Here is a 25,743-nt window from a genome sequence, read left to right as displayed (position 1 = left end):
ACTGTATGAGTGAAAACGTATCTTGATCAAAACATCTGCATTGATTAGCAACTTAGCTTGATCGAAGTTTAACTTTCGTAACCTACCTCGATAAAAAATATTCAGTAAATATTTCATGATCAACAATGATCAGTAAATAATAAATAAGGGGCTGTTCATAAACTACGTAGACAGTGCCGTGGATAATTGTCAACCCCCCCCCCCCTTAAACTGTCTACGTAGTTTATGAACAGCCCCTAATCAGGCCTTGATCATGAATATTTCATGATCAACAACAGCCTTGATCATCATTCTACCTTATTTTACTATCTGAAATAATTGTAATTTGGCTATGATCATCAATATGCCTTGATTAATAATCATGATGAACAATTAGCCTTGATTAACCATCTGATTTTATCGTTGATTTTTTTTCTATTATCAACAGTCTGATTTGATCCATTATATGAGTGAAAAAATCTTGATCGAAGTAAACTACCTCAACAAAAAAAGATCCAGTTATTATTAAATGAACAACAAAGAACCATGATCATAATTCTACCTTATTTTACAAACTGAATTTATTGTAATTTTGGTATGATCATCAATATGCTTTGATCAACCATCATGATGAATAATTAGTCTTGATCAACCATCTGATTCGATCGGATTTTTTTTCTATAATCAACAATATGATTTGATCGATTGTATGAGTGAAAAAAATATCTTGATCAAATCATTTGCATTGATTAGTAACTAATCTTGATCTAAGTTTTACTTAAGTAACATACCGCGATAAATTAAATATCCATTAAATATTTCATGATCAACAATCTGCATTGATCATCATTCTACCTTATTTTACAAACTGAAATGATTGTAATTTTGCTATGATCATCAATATGCTTTGATCCACCGTCATGATGAACAATAAGACCATCTGATTTGATCGGAGTTTTTTTTCTCTATTATCAACAACCCGATTTGATCGATTTTATGAGTGAAAATATCTTGATAGAAGATTTACTTTAGTATCCTACCTCGATAACAAAATACCCATTAAATATTCCATGATTAACAATTTGCCTTGATCATCATTCTACCTTATTTTACAAACTGAATTGATTGTAATTTTGGAATGATCATCAATATACTTTGATCAACCATCATGATGAACAATTAGCCTTGACCAACCATCTGATTTGATCGGAGTTTTTCTTTTATAATCAACATTTGATTTGATCGATTGCATGAGTGAAAACATATCTTGATTAAAACATCTGGATTGATTAGCAACTTAGCTTGATCGAAGTTTAACTTTAATAACCTACGTCGATAAAAAAATATCCAGTAAATATTTCATGATCGATAATTGCCTTGATCATGAATGTTTAATGATCAACAACAGCATTGATAATCATTCTATCTTATTTTACTAACTGAAATAATTGTAATTTGGCTATGATCATCAATATGCTTTGATCAATTATCATGATGAACAATTAGCCTTGATCAACAATATGATTTGATCGGATTTTTTTTTTCTATAATCAACAATTGCCTTGATCACCATGCTACTTAATTTTATAAACTGAATTGATTGTAATTTTTCTATGATCTACAATATGCTTTAATCCACCGTCATGATGAACAATTAGCCTTGATTATCCATCTGATTTGATCGGAGATTTTTTTCTATTATCAACAGTCTGATTTGATCGATTGAATGAGTGAAAACATCTTGATCGAAGTAAACTGCCTCGAAAAAAAAAGATCCAGTAATTATTAAATGATCAACAATGAACCTTGATTATAATTCTACCTAATTTTACAAACTGAATTGTTTGTAATTTTGGTATGATCATCAATATGCTTTGATCAACCATCATGATGAACAGTTAATCTTGAACAACCATCTGATTTGATCGGAGTTTTATTTTCTATTATCAGCAATCTGCATTGATCATCATTCTACCTCATTTTATAAACCGAATGGATTGTAATTTTTCTATGATCATCAATATGTTTTGATCCACTGTCATGATGAACAATTAGCCTTGATCAACCATCTGATTTATATATATGGAAAAAAAATATTCCAATATTCCATGATCAACAATTGTCCTTGATCATCATTCTACCTTGTTTTACTAACTGAAATGATTGTAATTTTGCTATGATCATCAAGATGCTTTGATCAACCATCATAACTAACAATTAGCCTGGATCATCATTCTACCTTATTTTTCAAACTGAAATGATTGTAATTTTGGAATGATCATCAATATGCGTTGATCAACCCTCATGATGAACAGTTAGTCTTGATCAACCATCTGGTTTGATCGGAGTTTTTTTTTCTATTATCAACAATCTGCATTGATCATCATTCTACCTAATTTTATAAACTGAAATGATTGTAATTTTGCTATGATTATCAATTAGCCTTGATCATCATTCTACCTTGTTTTGATCAACCATCATGATGAACAATTAGCTTTGATCAACCATCTGATTTGATCGGAATTTTTTTTCTATTATCAACAATCTGCATTGATCATCATTCTACCTAATTTTATAAACTGAATTGATTGTAATTTTGCTATGATAATCAAGATTCTTTGATCAACCATCATGATGAACAGTTAGTCTTAGTTATCATTCTACCTTACAAACTGAATTGATTGTAATTTTGGAATGATCATCAATATGCTTTGATCAACCATCATGATGAACAATAAGCCTTGATCAACAATCTGATTTGATCGGATTTTTTTTCTAAAATCAACAATTTGCCTTGATCATCATACTACCTAATTTTATAAACTAAATTGATTGTAATTTTTTTATGATTATCAATATGCTCTGATCCACCGTCATGATGAACAATACTCCTTGATCAACCATCTGATTTGATCGGAGTTTATTTTTTCTCTATTATCAAGAATCTGATTTGATCGATTTTATGAGTGAAAATATCTTGATCGAAGTTTTGCTTTAGTAACCATCGACATATCTGGAAATATTCCATGACCATCAATTTACCTTTATCATAATTATACCTTATTTAACAAACTGAATTGGTTGTAATTTTGCTATGATCATCAATATGCCTTGATCAACCATTATGATGAAAAATTAGTCTTGTTCAACAAGGATTGGATATGCCTTGATCAACCATTATGATGAAAAATTAGTCTTGTTCAACAAGGATTTTTTTTCTATAATCAACAATCTGCTGTGATCAACCGTCCGCCCTGATCAACAATACACCCTGTTAAACAATTAGCCTTGATTAACACTGTGCCTTGATAAGCAATGTCTTGTGATATGTTCCATGAACAACAATATGCCATGATCGAACATTTTCTAGTATTGATAATTTGCCTGGATCCAAAAATCTGCATCGATTAACAACTTTCCTTTACGAACAGTGATCGTGATGGAAAAGTTTACTTGATAAAACAATCTAACTGCGTCACAAATTTTCTGTGGCTGACAATTTCCCAAGATGACAAGTTTGCCATGTATGACATTTCATCGTAATCTATGGCCCTGATCCAAAAAATCTCTGTATTTGATACTTACCTAGATCAAAACTCCGAATTGATCAACATCAAGCTTTGGTATTCTTTGTTTAATTAGTAACCCGCCTTGATCAAAAGTCTGATCGAAAATATGCTATGATGAACAAGTTGTCTTGATCAACAATTACGCTTGATGAACAATTTGCTTCCATCAACAGCCTTGATCACCCATCTCGATTGATCAACAATATGTCAAGATCGAGTTTTATGACTATCCTTGTTTCAAAGATTGTCTATGGTTGACAATTTACTTTGTAAAAAATTGCCATGATTAATCAATCATTTGATAGGCCATAATTTTTGACGTAGGACTACGTCTGTGATTTAAATATGGGGGTACACTTTGTGAAAACCGAAAATGGAACATGTAACAAAATTATGAATGATTTTGAACGTTAATAACTCAGCTGCCCCTGGACCAATTTTAATAATTTTATCACCAATCGAACAGAAATATTTCTATGCATCTGTTAAATTTAAGACTTTATAATTTTTCAAAATACCACTTTGAAAATTGCACGAATGTGCAACTGTTGCTATGATAATTAAAATTATCACCGATTGCCTGCGAAAAGCGATTTCCCTAACACAGATTTCAAAGTTGAATTCCATCCGGTCTCACCAAACGGTGTTTATTCAATCACCGCGTGATGTTCTCCAGTACACAACGAAATGCTGCCTGCAAGCAGCGAGCTGCAGTCCACATGAGCATCCATAAAAGGAGGAAGAAGCCGCACCGCTATTGATGAGAATCAGTAGCTCCTGGTGAGTCGCTGTGGGCCATCCATGTCTAGCGCGTCATAAAGGGTGTCCACGATGAAATTGCCACACACAAAATTGATTCGCAAAATTCGAGTTTTCATCCGATTGCCATCAAATTTTCAGGGATTGAGAAATAACTATTAAACTTCATTTTACCATTTTACTCGTATTTTATTTACAGTCCATACGCAAATGCCCGCACCTTGGCCTTAACCCCGGCCATAAGATTCTGCACAACCTGTGAATCAACCGTTTTTTGCATGTAAACCCATACTTTCTTCAGTTCCTCGACTGTCTTCACTACCTTAGGTCGTTTAAGAAGGTGCTGCTTCATAATCGCCCAGTACTTCTCGATGGGGCGGAGCTCCGGAGTGTTGGGAGGGTTGAACATTTTCGGCACGAAATTGACCTTATTGTCCGCATACCACTTCAGCACGTCCTTGGACTAGTGGCATGAGGCCAATTCCGGCCAGAAGATTGTTGGGACGTTGTGGGCCTTCAGGAGAGGAAGCAGCCGCTTCTGGAGGCACTCTTTTATGTACACCTGTCCGTTCATCGTGTCCTGGGTCACGAAAGGTGCACTCCGCTTCCCGCACGTGCAGATGGCTTGCCAAACCAGGAATTTCTTCGCAAATTTGGACATCTTCTGAGTGCGGACATGCTCCGGAATGCTGAACTTATCCTTGACCGTGAAAAACAGGTTGCCGGGGATCTGTTTGAAGTCGGCCTTCACATATGTTTCGTCGTCCATGATGCAGCATTCAACTTTCGTCAGCATGTTGAGGTACAACTTCTTGGCACGGGTTTTGGCGGACTTGTTTTGCTTCTCGTCGCGATTAGGGGCCTTTTGTACCTTGAATGTTCGAAGCCCAGCCTTAGTTTTGGCCTTCTGGACAAAAAAAAAAAATACTACATTGCTGGAGCAAAGAGAGATTTCGATGCATTTTTCCATCTTGGCAGCGGATTTCACATAAGCAAGCGAGTTGGGATGTTTCTTGTTGTTTTCTTTTTAATAGTGTTACGATTATTATTCATAAACATCAACACGGACTTAAAATAATTCACCTAGTATTTGCTTGTGATTTTCGCCGGTTACGAACGTTCGAAGCCCAGCCTTAGTTTTGGCCTTCTGGACAAAACTTCGGCTTAGGTGCAGCTTCTTAGCCACATCCCTAACGGAGGCGTTCGGATTTCGGTTGAAGGCCCCAACTACGCGGTTGTGATTTTTGGTGTTGTACGGAATACTTTTTCCTTCACTTCTGGGCTTCCGATCGGTGGTCAACCGTTCCTCGAACCGCTTAATCACTCGCGACACCGTGGAATTCGCGATTCCCAACGTTTTAGCGATGGAACGATGCGAGAGATCCTTGTTCTCGTGATGAATGCGCAAGATTTTATCACGCACGAGCTGTTCTTTCGACTCCATTTCCGCGAGTTTTGATCACAGGACTTTAAAACTTGCAGGATGTAAATAATGCACTATGAACTAAATCCACCCAAATTTTCATTAAATTCTACCCAACGGTTAAAAAGTTAGAGCAATTCCATAGTGTGGCAATTTCATCGTGGACACCCTTTACTAAAGAGTGTAAACAGAGAGAACCCCGCTCAAATTCGCATTCCTACACAAAGCACAAGCTCCTGCTGCAGTTAACGAATATGATTTATTGTATAAGACAACGAAGTCCTACGCGTCACCATTGCATACAACCCCATAGGGCTGTCCCTTGTAGTTTTTTGTTTATTGATTTATTTTATTTGACTCACCGAATTAACTTTACAGAGCCAAGAATTCTTGTTCACTATACAAAACATAGTAAAACGGTACAACTATTACGTGCTGGACCTGATCTGCTGCGGATTGAAATAATTGAAGTCGTGGAAAGGAAAAGTTGTTATGTTGGCTTCCCATTTAGCGTGTATCAGTGAAAACAACCCTGCGATGAGAAGAACGAGAAGAACGATTCTGTATGAAGTGAGAACACGCTCGCTCAATGTTACTCAAAAGTGAGTAATTTCTACTCAGTTTGGTATTTTTGTACAAAATGTCAAAATCTGAGTATCATTGATTAACCAAAATGAGTAACTACTGCTCTGTTTGTCTAAAAACAATGTTTACTCACTTCTGAGTAATCGTGCACAAATTTTACTCACCGTGCTTATGTCCAATACTTGTGAAAAATCTGGACGGTGATTGAACTTCCGATTAACTTTTCAAGTTTGAAAATTTAGGAGAAATGAATGTAATGTGTCCAAGATTTGTTCCAGGATATGTGGAAGACCAAAAATCCCTCATCAACATGATCATTACTTGAATACCAGCAATGCAGATTTACCGTTTAAATACTCCGAATGTGGGTGTTAACACACTCGGTTCAAAACATTGAAGCGGCACATCATTATGAACCATCCTCCGGAATTGGAAGAGGAACAAGAGGACTATTTAGACAATGTTGATGTTGGATAGCAGACACCATAGAAATGCCGAATCGGCGATTTCCGAAGAGCATTGGGATCCCTCTGCTCACTCATATTGCCATGATAATTGGGTTTGGGATGCGTAATGTGCAAAGCTTTTAGTCATAGCTGAAGAGCATCCATGTCCGGAGATGAACTAGCCTTAGGCTAAAAATTAAAAAAAAAAAAATGAAGAGCATCGGTCACCCTCGCCGTTGCTCTTAGAGAAGCCACATAAGAAGTCGCCGAAAACACAATGTTTTAAATATATTTCGGTTGTACATCTTTTCATTTATCTTTTAATAAAATTGTTTTTTCTATGATTTCAATTTTACATACATCATCAATATCAAATCAATTTATTACTCATTTTGAAAAACGGTAAATTTTACAAGAACTGAGTAACATTTACTCAGATATGCTTTTTTACCGCAAATCAGAACTGAGTACCAGTTACTCTGATTTTGACATTACCCAAAAGTGAGTAACTATAGGTTTACTCACTTTAGAATAGTTCCACTTTTACCGAAAAATGAGTAGATTTTTACTCACTTTTAAGTAACATTGAAGGAGCGTGAACAACATTCGAGGTGACGTTCGAAGTTAATCGACAAAAATCATGTTGTTTATTTAAAGCTGAACATTGCATTAGCTCCTAAGTAACATTGACAGATTCTTTTCGTTGACTTTCTCTTGTCATGTAAAGACATTTTACACACACAGATCGATAAAAGAAGCTCTTATCTTGTATCTAATATGAATAACACAACAAGAAACGGTTATGTGCTAAAGTTTTTAACGAAAGAGAAAGTCGATGAAGAGAATCGATCAGTGTTACTTAGGACCTAATGTAATGTTCGGCTTGATTTTTTCTCACACGGCGAATGAGAACGACCCAAATTTGAGTTTAGTTCACTCACAATCGCCAAAAGTGCAGGAACTCAGCGATGAGTAAAATTTGTCTCATGGTTTCCTGTGGAAAACCTAAAAAATCTGCCGGAAAATGAGGAAATTGACGAAAATTTTATTCAGTCTTCGAGTAGTACCAATAGACTGAGTGAAACCAATCTTTACTTTTTTCAAATTCGGGAATTTTTCCCTGGAAAATCCTGGGAAAACATGAGGCAAATTTACTCATCGCTGAGTTCCTGCACTTTTGGCGATTATGAGTGAACTAAACTCAAATTTGGGTCGTTCTCATTCGCCGTGCAGTCAGTTGATGATAAACATTCAAGCTGAACATTGCATTAGGTCCTAAGTAACATTGATCGATTCTCTTCGTCGACTTTCTCTTTCGCTACATAAAAGCTTCTTTTATCGATCTGTGTGCTGAAAATACCTTGAAATGTCCTTACATGACCGTGGGGGGATGCAAAGAAAAAGTCGACGAAGAGAATCTGAAATGTTACTTAGAATCTAAAGCAATGTTCAGCTTGAATTGATAAAGTTTGTGATGTGCATTAATTGAATTTAGTCTTTGCTCAATCGTGAGACTCAAGACTTCGTACAACAGGATGATTGAGGAAAATAACAACCGATTGCTTCGTATTGCTAAAACCGGGAACCGGCATTTCTACATAACTTCAGGGTTTGTGGATTTTTGAAAATCATGATACTGCAAACATACTTTAGAATCCTTCACTAGCAATCCTAATTTACCTTCTAAGTCAAAGATTTCGTCCCTTCCATCCAAAAGCATTCAGTATGGACCACCGTGCCTACCTGAAATGAAGGAGAAAACACAAACAATTAGTATACCAATTTCACGGCTGTTTTTTTTTCGACTTCAGCAAGCATATTTGTATGACCGTGGATGCGAAAAGAGTGACTTGAAAACTGGAAAACCAAGGTGCAAGGGGAAGAAATTTCAAATATCCAACAAGTTTTTCCGGAAGCATGGCATCAACCGCGACGGTGGCAGTATCGAACCAAAGCAAGTACAGCAATGACCGGATTTTCCCGGCCCCTTCCCGTATCAGACTTTTATCTTTCAATAAATTCTCATAACCATCAAGATGGATGTTTAAGATATAGTTTGATGCAATAAGACCACTGAAAAAGCGCATGGGTGTCGTAGAACGCTAGAGAAGATTTTCAAAAAGAGGGCTGGCAAAATCGGGACCTGACTGTATTAGGAAAAAGTGGTGGAAACACGTCCGCCCCGTGACAACGATCGCGTCGACGACGGCAGCTCAGAGTGTGAAAATTTCTAATCTATACCTTGGCCAAGACGCGAAGCTCGAGTTTTGTTGTCGGTTTCAAGACACATCATCCATCACCAAGCGCATGTGGAAAAACTGGTACCCTATTCGTGAGCGGGCTCGTGTGGGGTGTATGCAAACGGCGAGCACGCACCGGTCCGGATGCGTACGCATTCGGATCCGGAGGCCATCTGAAGAAGATGGTGGTCATGAAGCGCAGTTAGCAGCCGTCTTTTAGGATTCCCCCGGGGTGGGCGGCCCAGCGAGCAAAGGAAATCACGATGGTTGCAAGGTAGCAATTAGACGTCATCATGGACCGCCTTCTCTCGGTTAGACATGAAACCCATTTAAACGGCCATCATGGGCACGCAGGGAAAAGAAAATCACGTGCTTGGACCACATTCGCCGAAGAAAAGGCCTTGAAGTATGAGAAAACGCAGTCCAGTTACATTTCCGAAACAAACTTTGTTCGGATGTCTTTCACGATCGCATTTGGCACACGATTGGCGCTGTGGACTAAGTGGAAAGGAAGAGCTGCAGCATGAAAGCCAAGCATCAGCTGATGCTGATTTCCCCTTCGACTAATCTGAACAATTTAATATTAATCTTCACTTTCCATATTTGGTTCGCATTCAGCAGCGGTCGACAACTTGTCAAGGAAACATCTTGAATAGAGAAACATAGGTACGTACCCTCACAGATTAAAGGAAAAAAAAAATACTACATTGCTGGAGCAAAGAGAGATTTCGATGCATTTTTCCATCTTGGCAGCGGATTTCACATAAGCAAGCGAGTTGGGATGTTTCTTGTTGTTTTCTTTTTAATAGTGTTACGATTATTATTCATAAACATCAACACGGACTTAAAATAATTCACCTAGTATTTGCTTGTGATTTTCGCCGGTTACTGGCGAGAAAACAAGGTAAATTATGCAGATCAACAATAGAAGTGGATGGGTGAAGTTTGCGGATTGTAGACTTCTTTTGATGAGTTATGGTTCGACACATAACGTGCCTTCTGGATTCATAGTTGTTGATTGATAGTTCTCCAAGTTTACCAAATAGCATGACTTTGTACATCGTGGGGCAAGCACACTGGACGAGACAATTTCAATTCCTTAGAGACCCTTGATTCTCCTGAGCCAAAGTTAGAACCACGACTGTACTGCCTAGACCAGCGGTTCTCAAACTTTGTATAACTGCGACGTACCTTGAGAAATTCCATAATCTCGCAACCCACTAATGTTTAATAAAAAAAGGCTTTAAAATGCAAACAATTTAGGGCTTTTTTGTTTGATTACCTTAAACTCAAAATGGCATTGAAGCGTCCAAACTGCAGCATCTCTTCAATAGTTCAAAATAGCAAACACAAGTTACAAATCGACAAAATTGTGGTAAAATGCCATATATGTCCAAAAACGGTCTAAGGTGTGCAAAAATGACCCGAAAACAATTAAAAGATCATCGAAATGCATGAGTAAAACAGCATAGAAGTACAGTGCTTTCCCGATTTTATCTACCCCCGATTTTGCCAGCTTTTTTCCGATTTTGTCAACCTGCAGATTTCACTAAATTTTTAAGTTTTTAAACATGAATTCTCAAACTCTACGCTATGAATAATTGTTATTCTTACACTTCGCTGTAATTTGAATGTTAGGGGAAGTGGGGGTAAAATGTACATATGGGATAAAATTAACAATTGACGATTTTAAGTGCTTTTTCATTCAAATACCAATCAATTCAACGCACAGATCTTTCATCCAATGTGCCTTTTACATTTTAATTCATTTACTTTAATATAATATACTTCTGGGCTACAAAATGGTAATTGACAATCTGGAAGGAGCGATATACCTAGCTCCGGTCCTCACAAGTTCCTACCTCACGCCTCCACGAGTCATATGATCACAAAAGACTGCCAGCTGAAATATGGACACAGCTAGTTGGCGTAGCCTGGGCATTGTTGTCAATCCGACAATAGCAGAGTGAGGAGGTGCGACGCGAACACTGGCGCGGTAACCATAGCACGGTGATAGAGGAAATGCTTCGCCAACCCGAGCGCCTGTTCACCATGGAGGTGCGGCTCAAACAGCGTCTGACTGGCATCCAGCGGCTGAATAAGCAATGCTCTTCCCCGGAAGCTACACCTAAGATGGCAGCCCCATCACGGCGGATAGGAGACCTTAGGCCAACCACCTACTGTCTCTAAAACCTTTACAATTGTTACCAACCAAGAAACCAACAGAGAAAGACATCGAACTGATATAACGGCAACGACTTTTAGCGCAAAACAACGGACACGAATTGGATCATGGAATGTATTGACGTTAGCCCAGTAGGGTAAACTGGCACAACTCGCCAACGAGGCGCGACGCATGAAGCTAGAAGTCCTGGGACTGAGTGAAGTTCGTTGGCCAAACTTTGGAGAACACAAACTGCCGTCGGGACAGGTACTACTATACTCTGGTATTCGAGGTGAAAACGCTCCCCGCCATCGTGGAGTCGGTCTCCTACTTAGCGTCCAGGCAAGTGCTGCGCTCTTCAAGTGGGAGCCTGTTAATGAGAGGATAATCGTTGTCAGATTTAGAACACGGGTTCGTAACCTTACCATAATCCAATGTTATGCGGCAACCGATGCTGCCGAGCTACAGGACAAGGAGAATTTTTACAGTCAACTGAATGCCGTCGTGGATAAGGTTCCAAAGGGTGACATCAAGATCTATACTGGCGTCTTCAACGCGAAGATCGGCTCCGACAACACGGACTATGAGCGTGTCATGGGACGCCATGGTCTCGGCGAAATGAGTGAGAACGGTGAGCTGTTTACAGAATTTTGTGGCAATAACGACATGGTGAACGGGGGCTCGCTCTTCCTCCATCGGCCAGTGCACAAAGTTACGTGGGTTTCCCGTGATGGACATACCGAAAATCAGATCGACCACATCTGCATCAGCCGAAAATGGAGACGGAGCCTTCTTGATGTCCGGAATAAACGCAGCGCCGACATCGCGTCTGACCATCACCTTCTAATCGGCAAAATCCGCCTAGCAATGGCGCGGATCCAGCGACGGGAGGAGAGACTCGGGCGGCGGTTCAACACACGCCGACTTGAAGATCCAGCGGTAAAAAGGTCTTTTGTTGAAGAACTTGAGACTCGAGCTGCGGACGTTCCAGAAGGTGGAAGCGTAGAAGAACAATGGACGGCCATCAAGAATGCCTTTTTAGAAACAAGTGAGAACATCTCGGCATGATCCGCCTAGGGTGCGGCGCATCACTCGCGTCAATTCCGAGGCCCCATCACTGCAGGAGATTGAAGCAGCTATCCGAAGCATGAAATCCAACAAGGCTCCAGGGGTCGATCGCATATCAGCAGAGATGCTCAAAGCTGACCCCATGCTATCCGCACAAATGTTGCATCAACTATTCTGTAATATCTGGGACACCGCGACTTTTCCGGCCGACTGGATGCAGGGCATCTTAGTGAAGGTCCCAAAGAAGGGGGATCTGACTGTGTGCGATAATTGGCGAGGCATCATGTTACTGTGTATTGTTCTCAAAGTTCTGTGCAAAGTTATCCTGAATCGGATACAGGAGAAGATCGACGCGACTCTCCGACGGCAGCAGGCAGGATTCCGTGCCGGAAGATCTTGTGTGGACCATATTGTCACGCTCCGCATCATCCTGGAGCAGGTCAATGAATTCCAAGAGTCTCTTTATTTGGTATTCATTGACTACGAAAAAGCTTTCGACCGTCTCAATCACGAGAATCTGTGGGGCGCCCTGAGACGCAAGGGAGTCCCGGATAAAATCGTCAACCTCATCGAAGCGCAGTATGAGGCTTTCACGTGCAGAGTTCTGCATAACCGAGCCTTGTCCGACCCTATCCGGGTAGTCGCTGGTGTGAGACAAGGATGTATACTATCACCGCTACTGTTTCTCATCGTAATCGACGAGATCATGGTAGGTGCAATTGACCGTGTACCGAACCGTGGGCTGCTTTGGCAGCCTATCACCATGGAGCATCTCAACGACTTCGATTTGGCTGATGATGTTGCTCTACTAGCACAACGGCGCTCTGATATGCACAGTAAGCTCAATGACCTAGCCGAACGTTCCTCTGCGGCGGGTCTCACCATCAACGTCAACAAGACCAAATCGTTGGATATCAACACGGGCAACCCTTCCAACTTTACGGTAGCGGGGCAAACAGTGGAGAAGGTCGAAAGTTTCCAATATCTTGGCAGCTAAATAGCGTCGGACGGCGGGACCAAGAGCGACATAGGTGCACGAATCATGAAGGCTAGGGCTGCCTTTGCGAGTTTACGAAACGTATGGAGATCCAACCAGATAAGTAACGCACCAAAATCCGAATTTTCAACTCGAACGTGAAATCTGTGCTGTTATACGCCAGTGAGACGGGGTGTGTATCAGCGGAGAACACTCATAAGCTGCAGGGCTTCATCAACCGATGCCTGCGGTATATAATTCATGCCTGGTGGCCTCACAATCGGATCTCGAATGCCGAGCTCCATTTTCGATGTAATCAAACCGATAGCAATAGAAATTCGAAAGCGAAAGTGGAGGTGGGTCAGTCACACACTTCGACGGGGCGGATACGAAATCTGCAAGCAAGCGCTGGATTGGAATCCGGCAGGACATCGCAGCAGAGACAGACCCAGGAGCTCATGGCAGCGGAGCCTCAATAAGGAAATTAAGCAAGTCGATAGGAATCTGACCTGGGCCCAGGATGGAAGTCTTTCACGTTGGCCCTTTGCACCGCTGGTGGTGCACAGGACCCTTAAGTAAGTAAGTAAATATACTTCTACTAGGAATTATTGGTTTTGAATTGCTGTTTGCTGGAAAAATCATTTTTACCACGGAAAACCTGTTTCTTTTTTGCAATTGTAATAAAATCATTGCTTCAATGTCAGCAACATTTATTCTTATAAAATAAAAAAAGAGCATTACATATTTCATTGAATTGTACATAAAAGATTTGATTGACTCTCAATTTTCAAGAGATTCCGTCATCGCAAATTCTCGAATTCAACGGGGATAAATAACATCGTCAATTGAAAGGGACAATGCTCAAACCTAATCAGCCCTATCAGCTTTGGTTTTGGATTGTCGGAGAGGCAGTTTGGATTCCGGAAAGGGAGATCAACGGTGCATGCAATTCGGACAATGGTCGAGAGAGCTGAGAATGCGTCCAAACAGAAGCGAAGAGGAGATCGATATTGCACCGTGATAACGATCGACGTCAAAAGCGCTGCATAGAATGAGGGTCCCTGACTACCTGTGCAGGATTCTGAGGAGTTACTTCCAGAGCCTACGAGACAGATATGGGACAGAGACCACAACGGATTAGGATCACAACGGGAGTTCCACAAGGCTCCATCCTTGGTCCAACGCACGCCTTTGCCTCGAAGCGCGTGTTGAAATACCTGGGAGTGATGATCGATGATCGGCTAAACTTCAACAGCAACGTCGAATATGTATGTGAGAATGCTTCGAAGGCCATCAACACAATAGCTAGAATCATCTGGCTAGATACTGAGGTATGGAGGTCCAGCCTGGTTTGCAGCACTGGAAACGAAGCAGACCCAAAGGAAACTGAGCAGTACGTTCCGGCTCATAGCCATGTGAGTCGTGAGTGCGAACCATCTCATCGGAAGCAGTATGCGCTATCGTCGGAATGATCCCCATCGGCATCACCCGGCGGAGGACAGAAAATGCTTCAGTCGCACAGTGCAAATGTTCACCATAATGATTTCTTTTGTCATAATTAACAGTAAGCAACACGTTCTTTGTCTTCATGTATGTACATACTTGGAAAAATCTTCATGAAAACAGCAAAACGTAACAAAACATTGAGGTACATTTTTTGAAAATTTATTAAGCATCCCCTTGCATCCCCTTATGAATTGTATATGAAACAGTAGGGTATAAGTTGCTGAATGAAATGACGTTGTCATTAGCTGCTAATACCTGCTAACCTGCAAGGTACACCCCCTTAAAGATAGTGTAAAAAAATTGTAAAAACTGGCGTAAATCCTTTCAACAAAGAGATAGCGATTTACTGTCTTGTGCATTTTCTAAGCACTTACAACTTTGTTGAATATTCAAAAAACGAGAAAATTCAAGAAAAAAGTTATGGTGAAAAATCGTTTTTTAAGGGAGTACTACCGTTTGTAGTCCATTTTCACCCTATAACTTCGTCCACTTGAGAGATAGAAAGTTTACACTTTGGACAAAGTTTCTTAAAAAGACTTCATCTTCAATGTTTCCATAGGTGTTCATCAAATTTAACAAGACATAAAAAAGTTATTTTTTTATCTGAGTGTATACCCTCCTTAACCAAAAATTTTTACTACTTAAATAAAGTACTTAAAAAATAATGAAACATCCTTGAAGACAACAAAAAGCTATACTCACTTGTTTGGTCGCAAATAGCCATGTCCCACTTTTTTTTTAATTTGTCCCACTGTGAGTCGGAGAGAAGTCGGTAGAGTACGGATAGTGGTGAAAGCGGAGTCTTTGGCAAAGTGACAATAGGAGTGGAACACGGTGGACAACGGTAGATGGACACATCGGTTATTACCGATTCTTTCAACCTAGGTGAACAGAAAACACGGAGAAGTCAACCACCACCGGACGCAGTTCCTGTCTGGGCACGGCTGCCTCCGGAAATACCTGCATCGGTTCGGACACGCAGCGTCACCCCTCTGTTCGGATGAAACGCCGGAGCAGTGTTGGCAAAATCATCAATCAAATGATATTTTTCCGCTCTCATACGCTCTCAATATCACGCTTGATATTAGAACAAAATAGCATGCTTGATATTGATTTTACAAGCTCCTTTGATATTACGAGACTATTCACAACGTGCAAAAATCAAGCTGAGAGTTGACTCGACACAACAATGATTCCACTGCACATCGTTTTCTTAGAAAGAGAAAGTATAGTTTGCTACTCGGTTTGCTACTCGGTTTGCTATCTCTTTTTACTCTTCACCGATGGCAGAAGTGACTGCTGGCCGATGTGCGGTAAAAGAGGTGAGGAGAAAGGAAACTGGTGGACTCTTTCATTCTGACGGTGTTCTTATGCAACAGCAGACGTGACGTCACGTCTGTTGCTGCATAAGAAGACGCGAGAATGAAAAAGTTTCCTTTCTCCTCACCTCTTATATCGCACATCGACTGCTGCCAGCCGTTAGTGAAGTTTCGCTAGCGTTCGGGAAAAATTCATGAAACTCAATCTCACCACAGTTTGGTGAGATTTGCAGCTGGTGAGTTTTGTTAGATTGATATTCTGAGCTGCGATATCACAGCTTGCAAAATCAACCGCAGTTGTATGCTTGTTGATTTTTTGTCTACGAAAATCAAGCTTGATCTTGTGCATTGGTGAGAGTTGATTTTTTTTATATTTTCCCAACACTGCGCCGGAGCATGTGATCTTCGACTGTCCAAGGTGCGAGACAGTGCGAAGGGAGATGTCTGTCCTTAACGTGGAGAATGTCGTCGATGAAATGTGTTCAGAGGAAGGCACTTGGAATGGAGAGAGGAGCAGCGATCTACCAACGCCACCTAGCACTGAGAGTATGAGAAGTGCCAGCCCTCTCGAAGTAGTCGCTTCAACGTGGTCCCGGAGGGATCCAGGCAAAGTAGAGAGTAAGGAATGGGCTTTCGTGGAGCTATACTAGGCAACTAGTGGATACCAGCCCGTGCCATCTTCAATACAGGTCTGGCTTTTTGACCCCCCCCCCATTTTCTCTGCTTTGAAAGCATAGGAAGATTAATTCAATAATTCTAATTATTTCAGGCATAACATTTGATAACGGTGCAACGCCCCATTTTCCGTAAACCCAAGATTCACTGACTCAGCGTAAACGTAAGCATAGAAAAGATTAGCAAATGAATAACCACCACACGCCAAACAGGTGGAAATGTTTTCATTCGGTTATGTAAACAAATAAACATTGAAGGGCAGCGTAACGTTCATAGTGGCGCTCCAAATGGGAACAAATAACAGGGCCATGCAGAGTAGCAAAATTAAATATCAATATAAACAAATGAAGACGCCAGAGTATATCGCTACGTTCGAACAGGGGACATGACTCATGAAAGAGACTAGAATATATGCTAATGAATTAATGAATGAACACTATGTACTAAGAATTAAGAGGCGGGTTCAAGGGACTTAAGAGAGGCGGTTTGGCCCGCTGAGAGCATGAGAGTACACATAGAGAGAGAGAGAGGAGTTGCACACAAGTTATGGCAAGAATTGTGGCTTGCTAGATACAGGTATGATTGAGAGGAAGGTTCTAGAAATAAAGAGAGTATAAGTAGTAAATGGTTAAGTACATGTGAGAAAAAGGAACCACTGTATCGTTGATTTTTATATGTACATACTGGAGAAAAATTATTGTGTAGAGTTTAAGTAACAAATTCATGTATAAAAGGTTTCGAATAATAAAGAATCGGGGCAGTTGTTCTGATGAGTTTATTATCCGAGGTTTGCTAGGTGCGGACGAGCACAGTTCCAACCTCAGGATAACTGATTCATCAAAGAGCTTTTTCCATACAGTAGAAATGGAATTACACTGTTTTTCGTTTTACGGAGAAAGAAAGACCACGCGAGTTGTTGCTCTACGTTGGGCACTTCAACACGGGAGTGAAACATGGATGCGCAACGGAGTATGGGCGCTTCAACGGCACAAAAGCATTTGTAAACAAACTTTCTAAGGCCCTTTACACGCGAACCAAAGTACGCCCTCGCAAACCAACAACATCATCGGACAGGAGCAACTATCTCCTTTCCGAAAGTGGTATTGGTTTGCGTGACCAATTTTGCTTACTGAGCAGGAAATCCTGGGTTCAATCCCAATCGCATTATAGCGTTATACTTTAAATCGGATTTCTTTAATTATATTAAAGTACGTAAAAGAAGTAATATTTGAGTTTTAGAAAAGATGTGTTGTGCGGAAATCCATATCAAATCTCAAGAGCAGTTGTAGTCGTCGTCGGTGAGCTCACCGCCCAGATCGAAGCCTAGTAACAACAAGTTGAACGGTAACTTGGTCGTAATTGTTTTGGGGTATAAGAAGCTCTGTGGCCTAATGGCAACCGATTTTGCTGACTGAGCAGAAGACCGTGGGTTCAATCCCACGCTTTTGTGTGCTATTGAATCGTTATGACACCAATTCTGTATATCGTCTACCAAAACAAATCCTGCTGCAATCCCAACCCTTTTGTCCAACTTCCCAGTGATATCACGTGGAAGTACAGAGGTGCTTTCGGCTTTCATTAAATTGAGTAATACCATAGAGGTAGCTCTAAGACTAGAAGGTCCCGAAGAAACGTGCTCAACTTTTTGGCTCAGCTCTGGTACTCTCTTCGGTCCCAAGCTAATCGATGCACCCCTCGAAACATAGGAAAATCCACGAACCCCTAATTTAATCTGTCAAACAAGGGGCAAGACAGCTGTACTCATAGTAAATATATTTGCTGCGAGTAAATATGAGTTGCTCATATTTACTCGAAAATGAACAAAGTAGTCTCATATGAAGTTCTGGAAACAACCACCGTCTGACAGAATGTTCTGTTTAAATATTTTCAATTAAGAGAAAATTTAGCATTTGGCGTCAGATTATCAATTTTAATATAGCTTGATGTCCATGAAACGGCAATATTAAGTTTTCATTATAAAAAGATCTAAGTTACATTGATTTTGTCCAGGCCAGGGGCCTCTTTTGCTTTCTAGGGATTGATGATCTTCGAAGTTTTTCGTGATGTGGTGGTGTGATTTCAAGACCAAAGAAGTTGGAATTTGACCTAATATTTTGAGAAGATTATTCTAGCTCATGAACATTAATACTCAACCTCTCAAAATCGATCTAAGAGGCTTATTGTTCTGTGGAATTAGTTTCTGGCATGAGGAAACTCAAAATTACTAATTATTTAGTGACCAGCAAAATTAATTTACAAGCTTCTTTAATGGAAGATCGATATAAATCTCCGGAAAATTTTTCGCTAGAAAAAGTCAGAGTAATGGTCAACTGTCACTAGAAACTTCCGTTGTTTCCCCTGATACTCTTAGAAAAAGACAGTTGAAAATTGTGATCAGAAACGAGTTAAAATTTTCATCGCCTGATGATCTACATTTATCACAAATGTAACATTGACAAATGCGGTCTTTTATGTAGCTGTTCATCCCAAGTCATAATAGATTAGTGTTGGCCAACTTCATAGTTGGTTCTATTCCGAAATTTACATGAGCGATCGTCGAAGGGATGCAGGAATTCCTTTATATCTTTTTTGTCATGCTACTTAGAATTGTTCAGAATCCTCCATTTGGGATGACTGTAGTCCTCCCTGAGATTGTCTGAAATCTCCCTGGAATTGTACGGAATCCTTTCTGGGATTGTTTGGGATCCTCTCTGGACTGTCATGAATGCCCCTCAATTTTTACTGAAATCCTCCTTCTGACTGTCCAGAATCCCTGTTGGGTTTGCCCGAAGTCCCCTCTGAAATTGTCCGGACGCCGTACTGAGAGTGTATGAAATCTTTTCTGATAATTGTCTGGAATCACCCCTAGGCTAGAATGGAATCCTTCCAGAGATTGTCCGAAGTCTTCTAGGGATTGTCCAGAATCCCTCTGGGACTGTCCTGAATCCTTCTTGTGATTGTCCATCAGAATCCATATTAGGTGGCTGCTAATGTTTCGCAGCGTGCTATACGAAAGTGCAATTGCCTTTCCATTGCCAAAATATCTTCTCCGTTAAGCTTTAGTTTGAAAGGGCACCGCTTAAAATGTTGAAATACGTATTACAAATTTACAAATGCAATTACGCCCCTTTGAAATGTTGCCACTGAACTATCTTTGCTTGACAGCATCGGTTTCCATACAACAACCAGGTTGCTATGTGTAAATGTTGTTGAGCAATGCGAGTTACTCAGAGTTACTCAAAATTAATTCCGATTATACTCATGATCGAAAACTGCCTTGCCCCAAGCTGTCAAACTTTCGTAGCGAATCAAAACGAACATAGTGTAGTACTAAAATTTAGGCTAGAATGGGGTACGTTAATAGATTTGCTTGGGACCAATAGGCTAGTCAAGTAGTGAGCCAATTTAAAATCGTAAGTTTTCACCGTTTGGTAATACGTCAACATATTCTTACTTATTCCTTTCCTGACCAGAATTTGGACGCTGCCGGAGCTGGTATTGCCTAGTTTTAGTTCACCAGTATTTACACATTAAGGATAATTTCTAGTCCCAAAAAGGGCCCATTTCATGGTCACATTATAGCTATACTTCTTTACTCCAGACCACAAGTGACCATGAATACCCTATTTTATAGTGTGGCTCAATGAAATCTTTGACCACGGTTTTCTTCAAGAAAGGTTTAAATTCAGTTCGGATGGTCTGCCTAATCTCTAATGCATTGATTTCTAAACAAGTTGATTTCGCTAGCATTACAAAACTCGTTAAATAGTGCTAAAAGCGTGGCAGGTGACAAATTTTTGAATGGTCAATGTAAGCTAAGTGATTGCCAAACCTTGTACTTGGAGATAACATTGTATCATACTTGAAATATACCACAAATAGTCCACAATGTATGGCGGTTTGCGCCACTAGTCTGAATTGAAACGTTCAAGCAAGCACGCGCTAAATTGGAACAACACGCACACAACAGTCTGGTACGCTCCCCGAACAAGAACAAAAATCTCGATACCTTAAATTGGTGTGGATTAACCTGCCATAAGAAGTAAAATACCAAAAAATAATACCGCATAAATTTTCCAACAATCGATTTTTGTTATTTACAAAGCATTTTTCATGCAATTTTTTTATATCATTGGTATTTCACCTCTTATGTTAGGCTGATCAACACCAAATTTTGGTAATAATATTAATAATAAGGTAATAAGGTATTCATAAGTTATTTTCTCCTGCTCGGGTTTTGACGTTTATCATACTTGCAGGCGGCCTTGAATATGAGTTTAAATGGTCTTATGACAAATGGCCGAATGGACGAATGGCGTTGTTTGGGTTGATATATCTTTGTATTTAAAAGGAATAGCATCTATGCTGTCCTATTAATCCTCTAATGCCCAACTTTTTGTTTTGAATCTTCTTTGTCTTCAAGGAAATATGTAGTTTTGTATTATTATTTAATTTCAGTAATACAATTTGAAAGAATAGCTCATGTTTAAAAGAAGGAAATATCTCTATAAAAAATATTAATTCGAAAGCGCTACACTACAAAAAAATATTTCGGAAGAACAGCTCATGTTTAATGAAGGAATAATCTCCATTTAAAATATATTTTATTTGTTTATTAAGATCTAAGATTATATCTTTCAGTTGTTGTTAAAACTGTTTCCTAATTTAATGATTGCTGATTTGTGCAACATTAAAATCAAATATATCTTCAGTGATTGTTAAGTTGATTAAAGGAGATTAATTTTTATTAATCCATCGTTTCGATAAATTGAATTTCTTTCATTCGGCCTTTCTCGTCCATTCAGCAATTCGTCCATTCGGGCATTCGACCATTCGACCATTTGTCCTTTCATCCATTCGTCCTTTCGGTCATTCGTCCATTTAGCCATTTTTCATTCGGCTATTTGCCCTGAGACCGTTTAAATTAGGTGATGTATGGGTGCCTGAAGCGTGCACTTTTCGCTGTGCACTATCTGATATCTGATTGTAGGCAAACAGAATAAAAGAGAAAGGGAGTGCCAAAGCTTCCTCAATATGTTCATTTCTCCCGTCTTACTCGCTCTCACTCTCTTGCCAGTTGCAAATCTCTTAATTATGTGGTGTGGGCATCAGCGTCTACCAGCATGAGATTTCAGGAGCAACTGAAATTCGTGCTTGTTGGCTAGTACACTAGTGCTAGCAAATCCACACAGATTTAAACACCCCATTACCGATGGTTGCACAGGTTGCACCTGTCAAAACTTAAAACCTTTCAGTGGTTCATTCTGATGAATGAAGTGTTGATTAATTCAAGTTTGCTACCCAGCGGATTTCATGAATTTTATCTCCATTTCGACACTGTCTTGAATAAAAAATTGTTTTCGGGAGTGTTTTACGATTTTTCCTTTTAATTCTACTACTTTTGTATCACTTTCACTTCCACTAATTCACTTTCAATATCACTTTGAACTATAACAGATATGTATTTCGTTTACTACTTGCAAACTTCTTCAGTGTCTAGTAGTAAACGAAATATGTATCTGTTATAGTTCAAAGTGATAGTGAAAGTGAAAGTGATACAAAAGTACTAGAAATAGTAGTAGTAGAATTCAGTCGAAAGTGTTAGCCTTGTGATAAAAACGAGAATAAATTTAAGTTGAGTTTTGAAATTCTCCCCTTCCTGATAGTGTTCTTGGTTTGCGTGGGCGTACTTCGGTTCATACGAAAAGAGCTCTACAAGTTTATGTTACATGAGGTAGTGATTAATATTGTAATTGAGAATATATCCCTCGAATTCATGGAGCATTGAAAAATAAAACAATAACTAACATGTGGTGGTAAATTGTAACGAATACAGTTTTGGCCCAGGTAAAAAATGAGACACGCGACGCCTATGAGCATTTTTAAACAAAATGTTAGTAAACCCTTTTCTTGCAAGGCGTTAGCCGCCCACACAAACCAACAGCATCGTCGGGTTGTTTACAAATGCTGATGGGCCTTTTTCTATTGTTGCTCCAGAAATTATGCAAAGCAAAAGTCAAATATTTGAATTTCAGTTCACACTAACTGCATTTTTGTTTGTTATAGGCAACGATTAAAATTTCTGCTAAGGTTCAGCCATTTTAAATTTTGATTTTTTTTAAAAAGTCGTACTCAAAAATTAACAAAAAAAAGAAACACGCAACCGGTGCTTCTGATCAAAATGACGTCTGAGACAAACTTGTTTAAAGTTTTTTCATATTAAAATTAATAACAAATCTTGAAAACCTAAATATCTTAAAATGTTCTTGCTCGATTTATAAAATTTTATTTTATAAAAATAGCTTCTGCAAAATGCATACTTGGCAATTTTTAAAATTGTCGACACATACAAATTGGCAAAAGCGTAGAACAAGAACTTTGGGTCAATTTTTTTTAACTTTTTGATAAAACGTTTTTTTTATAAGGTTTTACTCAAAAACCAATGTTTGAAATACACAATTAGGCGGTTCCTGGTCATTTGATCGAATGCCGTTTAGCTGAATGCCGTTTGGCCGAATGCCGTTTGGTCGAATGATATTTGGCCAAACGGGTCGTTTGGCCGAATGCCGAACAACAAAACTTCAAAGAACTGCTCATGTTTGAAAAGAAGAAAAATCTCTTAAAATTTAGATCTTGCTGAAAATCTCCTTAATAAAGACAACCAACCAACCAACCCTCTTAAAATTGTTAAAATAATTTTTTATTCAATTTTAGAACAAGCTACATTTACTGTGAAAAAATAATAAGAACATCAAAATTACAAAGAAGGAAGAACCTCCTATTTTTTTAATTTTGATTTGTCTTAAAGCTGCGTTTACTATGCAAATATTAATAAGATCATCAAATCTCTAAATAACTGCTCATATTAAAAAGGGTGGCTAAAAATACCAGTTACATAACTAAAGGCTTATCTTCAAAAGAATAATGAACCCATCGACAGTATGAAAATTCAGTTATATACAATATAAAATTTATCAAAAAATCCCATATTTATAGTGTCAAAAACAGAATTATGGAAAGTAAAAAAAAAAAGGTTCACAGGGCTGTCATTTTGGAATCTAGTAGTGTTCAAAAATTGGAAATCTTTTTTCTAGTATTCGGCCAAACAACCCATTCGACCAGACGGCATTGGGCCAAACGGCGTTCGGTCAAATGGCATTCAGCCAAACGGCATTCGGCTAAATGACCGGACACCAAAAAGGCGTACACTCCCGATCATAAGTTTAAGGACACCCCCAGAAAAACATGGCAAATTTGTTATGCTCATATCTCTGTCATGTTACGTCCAGTTTTCGTTCTCTTTAGATCATTTGAAAGGTTTTGAATGGAACTTTCCTCGTAGGCAAATTGTTCAATATAATTTTCAAATTTTCACCCAAAGTTACAATATTTTTCAAAATTCTCTGAAGAATCGTGACTGATTTTCTCAGAATTGGGTTGGCCAAATTTTGAAATAAAAGTAGTAGTAGAACACTTATGCTATACTATTCATACCATTCAAATAACATTTGGAGATCGAAAATTGAACGTAAAATGAGACATCATTGAACAAAACATATTTGCTTGGTTTTTTGGGGGTCCTTAAACTAATGATCGGTAGTGTAGATCAGAAATTTCATCAAATGTTCTTGCTCTAAGATTTTTGTCAGTTTTCAAGATTCCATGGTTTTGAATATTCCAAAATTTTGCATTTTTCATAAGCTTTTTTTTGAATAAAATAAAAGTAAGAGGTTGTATCCAAGACACGATCGTAGATTTGACGTAGAATTATGTGTTCGGTATCAATATTTGACGACTGTGTTAGGGAAAGCGCTTTTTGTAGGTAATCGGTGATAATTTTGATCACCATTGAAACAGTTGAACATTTGTGTCATTTTCAATAGTTACCTATTGAAAATTGATAAAGTGTTCATTTTAGCAGATTTGTAGAACAATTTCTAATCGTTTGGCTTGATAAGAATTAAAATTCATCCGCTATTGACAGAGATATAAGTGGTCACAACCTGACCACTTTTCGTAACGCGGTCGATTTTGGTTTTTTGAAATTGCATCCCCAATATGTTGCTGAAAGACGTTATCCTACGTCAAAAAAAAATAGAGCAAGGACATTTTGAGATGGTTGGGTTCTTAATATTTTTGTAAACTTTTACTGAAATTTAAATAATTTTGTTACTGCTGTTCTTAATTGTGACGTGTATCGTAAATTATGCATAAACTTAGTTCCGTTAATTGTGAACAGAGGGCAGTGTGGTCCAAATATGTTTGGTACCTCTATAAATGCAGTTAAATTAACATCCAGAGTCCCTCTTTTCTTACATCATCGTCAACACAAATAATTGCCAAGCTCCGCCCCTTGATAAAAAATCTAATTGCATAAATAAGGGTTCCAACATTTTGTCAAGGCTAGGTACAATATTTTGTAGTCTGTGAAAGGGAAATCAGATAACGTGTGGAATCAATATACATGGCATGTTTTTTGGTTCTCTTGGAAATGGTAGTAAAGCGGGTAAAAATGTATGGGAAAATACTGTTTTTATTTAGATTCCGTACTACAATTTTTCGAAAAATTTCAAAGACGCCATTTTGAAAATTTTACAATATCCAAAATGGTCAAATTTTAGCTAAATTGTGAATGATTGCCCACAGCAAACAATCACGCACAGTTCCATACAAATCAGAGAACGTCAATATTTAAAAATTCAATATTTATTTTCGCTATTTTTCCTGGAACTGCTCTATTGTAGAAATTTGTTTTTTTTCCCTGCCGTACACCCAAATGTGACCCTGCTTCACACACGACGCGAATGACCGCTACAGAATGTTGCAGTCGTCCGCCGGAGCGAAGCGTTACTCAAAAGGCAAACAGTGTGGCTGCCTAATGATCCACCCACAAGCCCGTAACCGTCGTATAGCTAACAATTTGGTGCCCCCTTAGGAGATGCCTCAAAGCAAAGCAAGAGAAGCCAATTTCTGCCGATTGCAACAATGGCTGTCTAGCAGCACGACCACCACGACCGCCACGACGGTCACAGCG

General features: G+C 39.0%; 1 protein-coding gene across 3 annotated transcripts in view; it reads right to left on the bottom strand.

The window, feature by feature from the left end:
* LOC135704624 (probable serine/threonine-protein kinase kinX) overlaps window positions 1–25,743 on the bottom strand; it is a 220,760-nt gene that overhangs the window by 181,604 nt on the left and 13,413 nt on the right. The gene's annotated exons all lie outside the window — the stretch shown is intronic.

The sequence above is a fragment of the Ochlerotatus camptorhynchus genome, unplaced genomic scaffold, assembly GCF_037179485.1.
Source record: "Ochlerotatus camptorhynchus isolate MF236.1 unplaced genomic scaffold, CSIRO-AGI_Acam_v1.1 ptg000244l, whole genome shotgun sequence".
NCBI lineage: Eukaryota > Metazoa > Arthropoda > Insecta > Diptera > Culicidae > Ochlerotatus > Ochlerotatus camptorhynchus.
The sequence above is the reverse complement of the archived record's forward strand: the minus strand, read 5'-3'. Positions and strand labels throughout refer to the sequence as shown.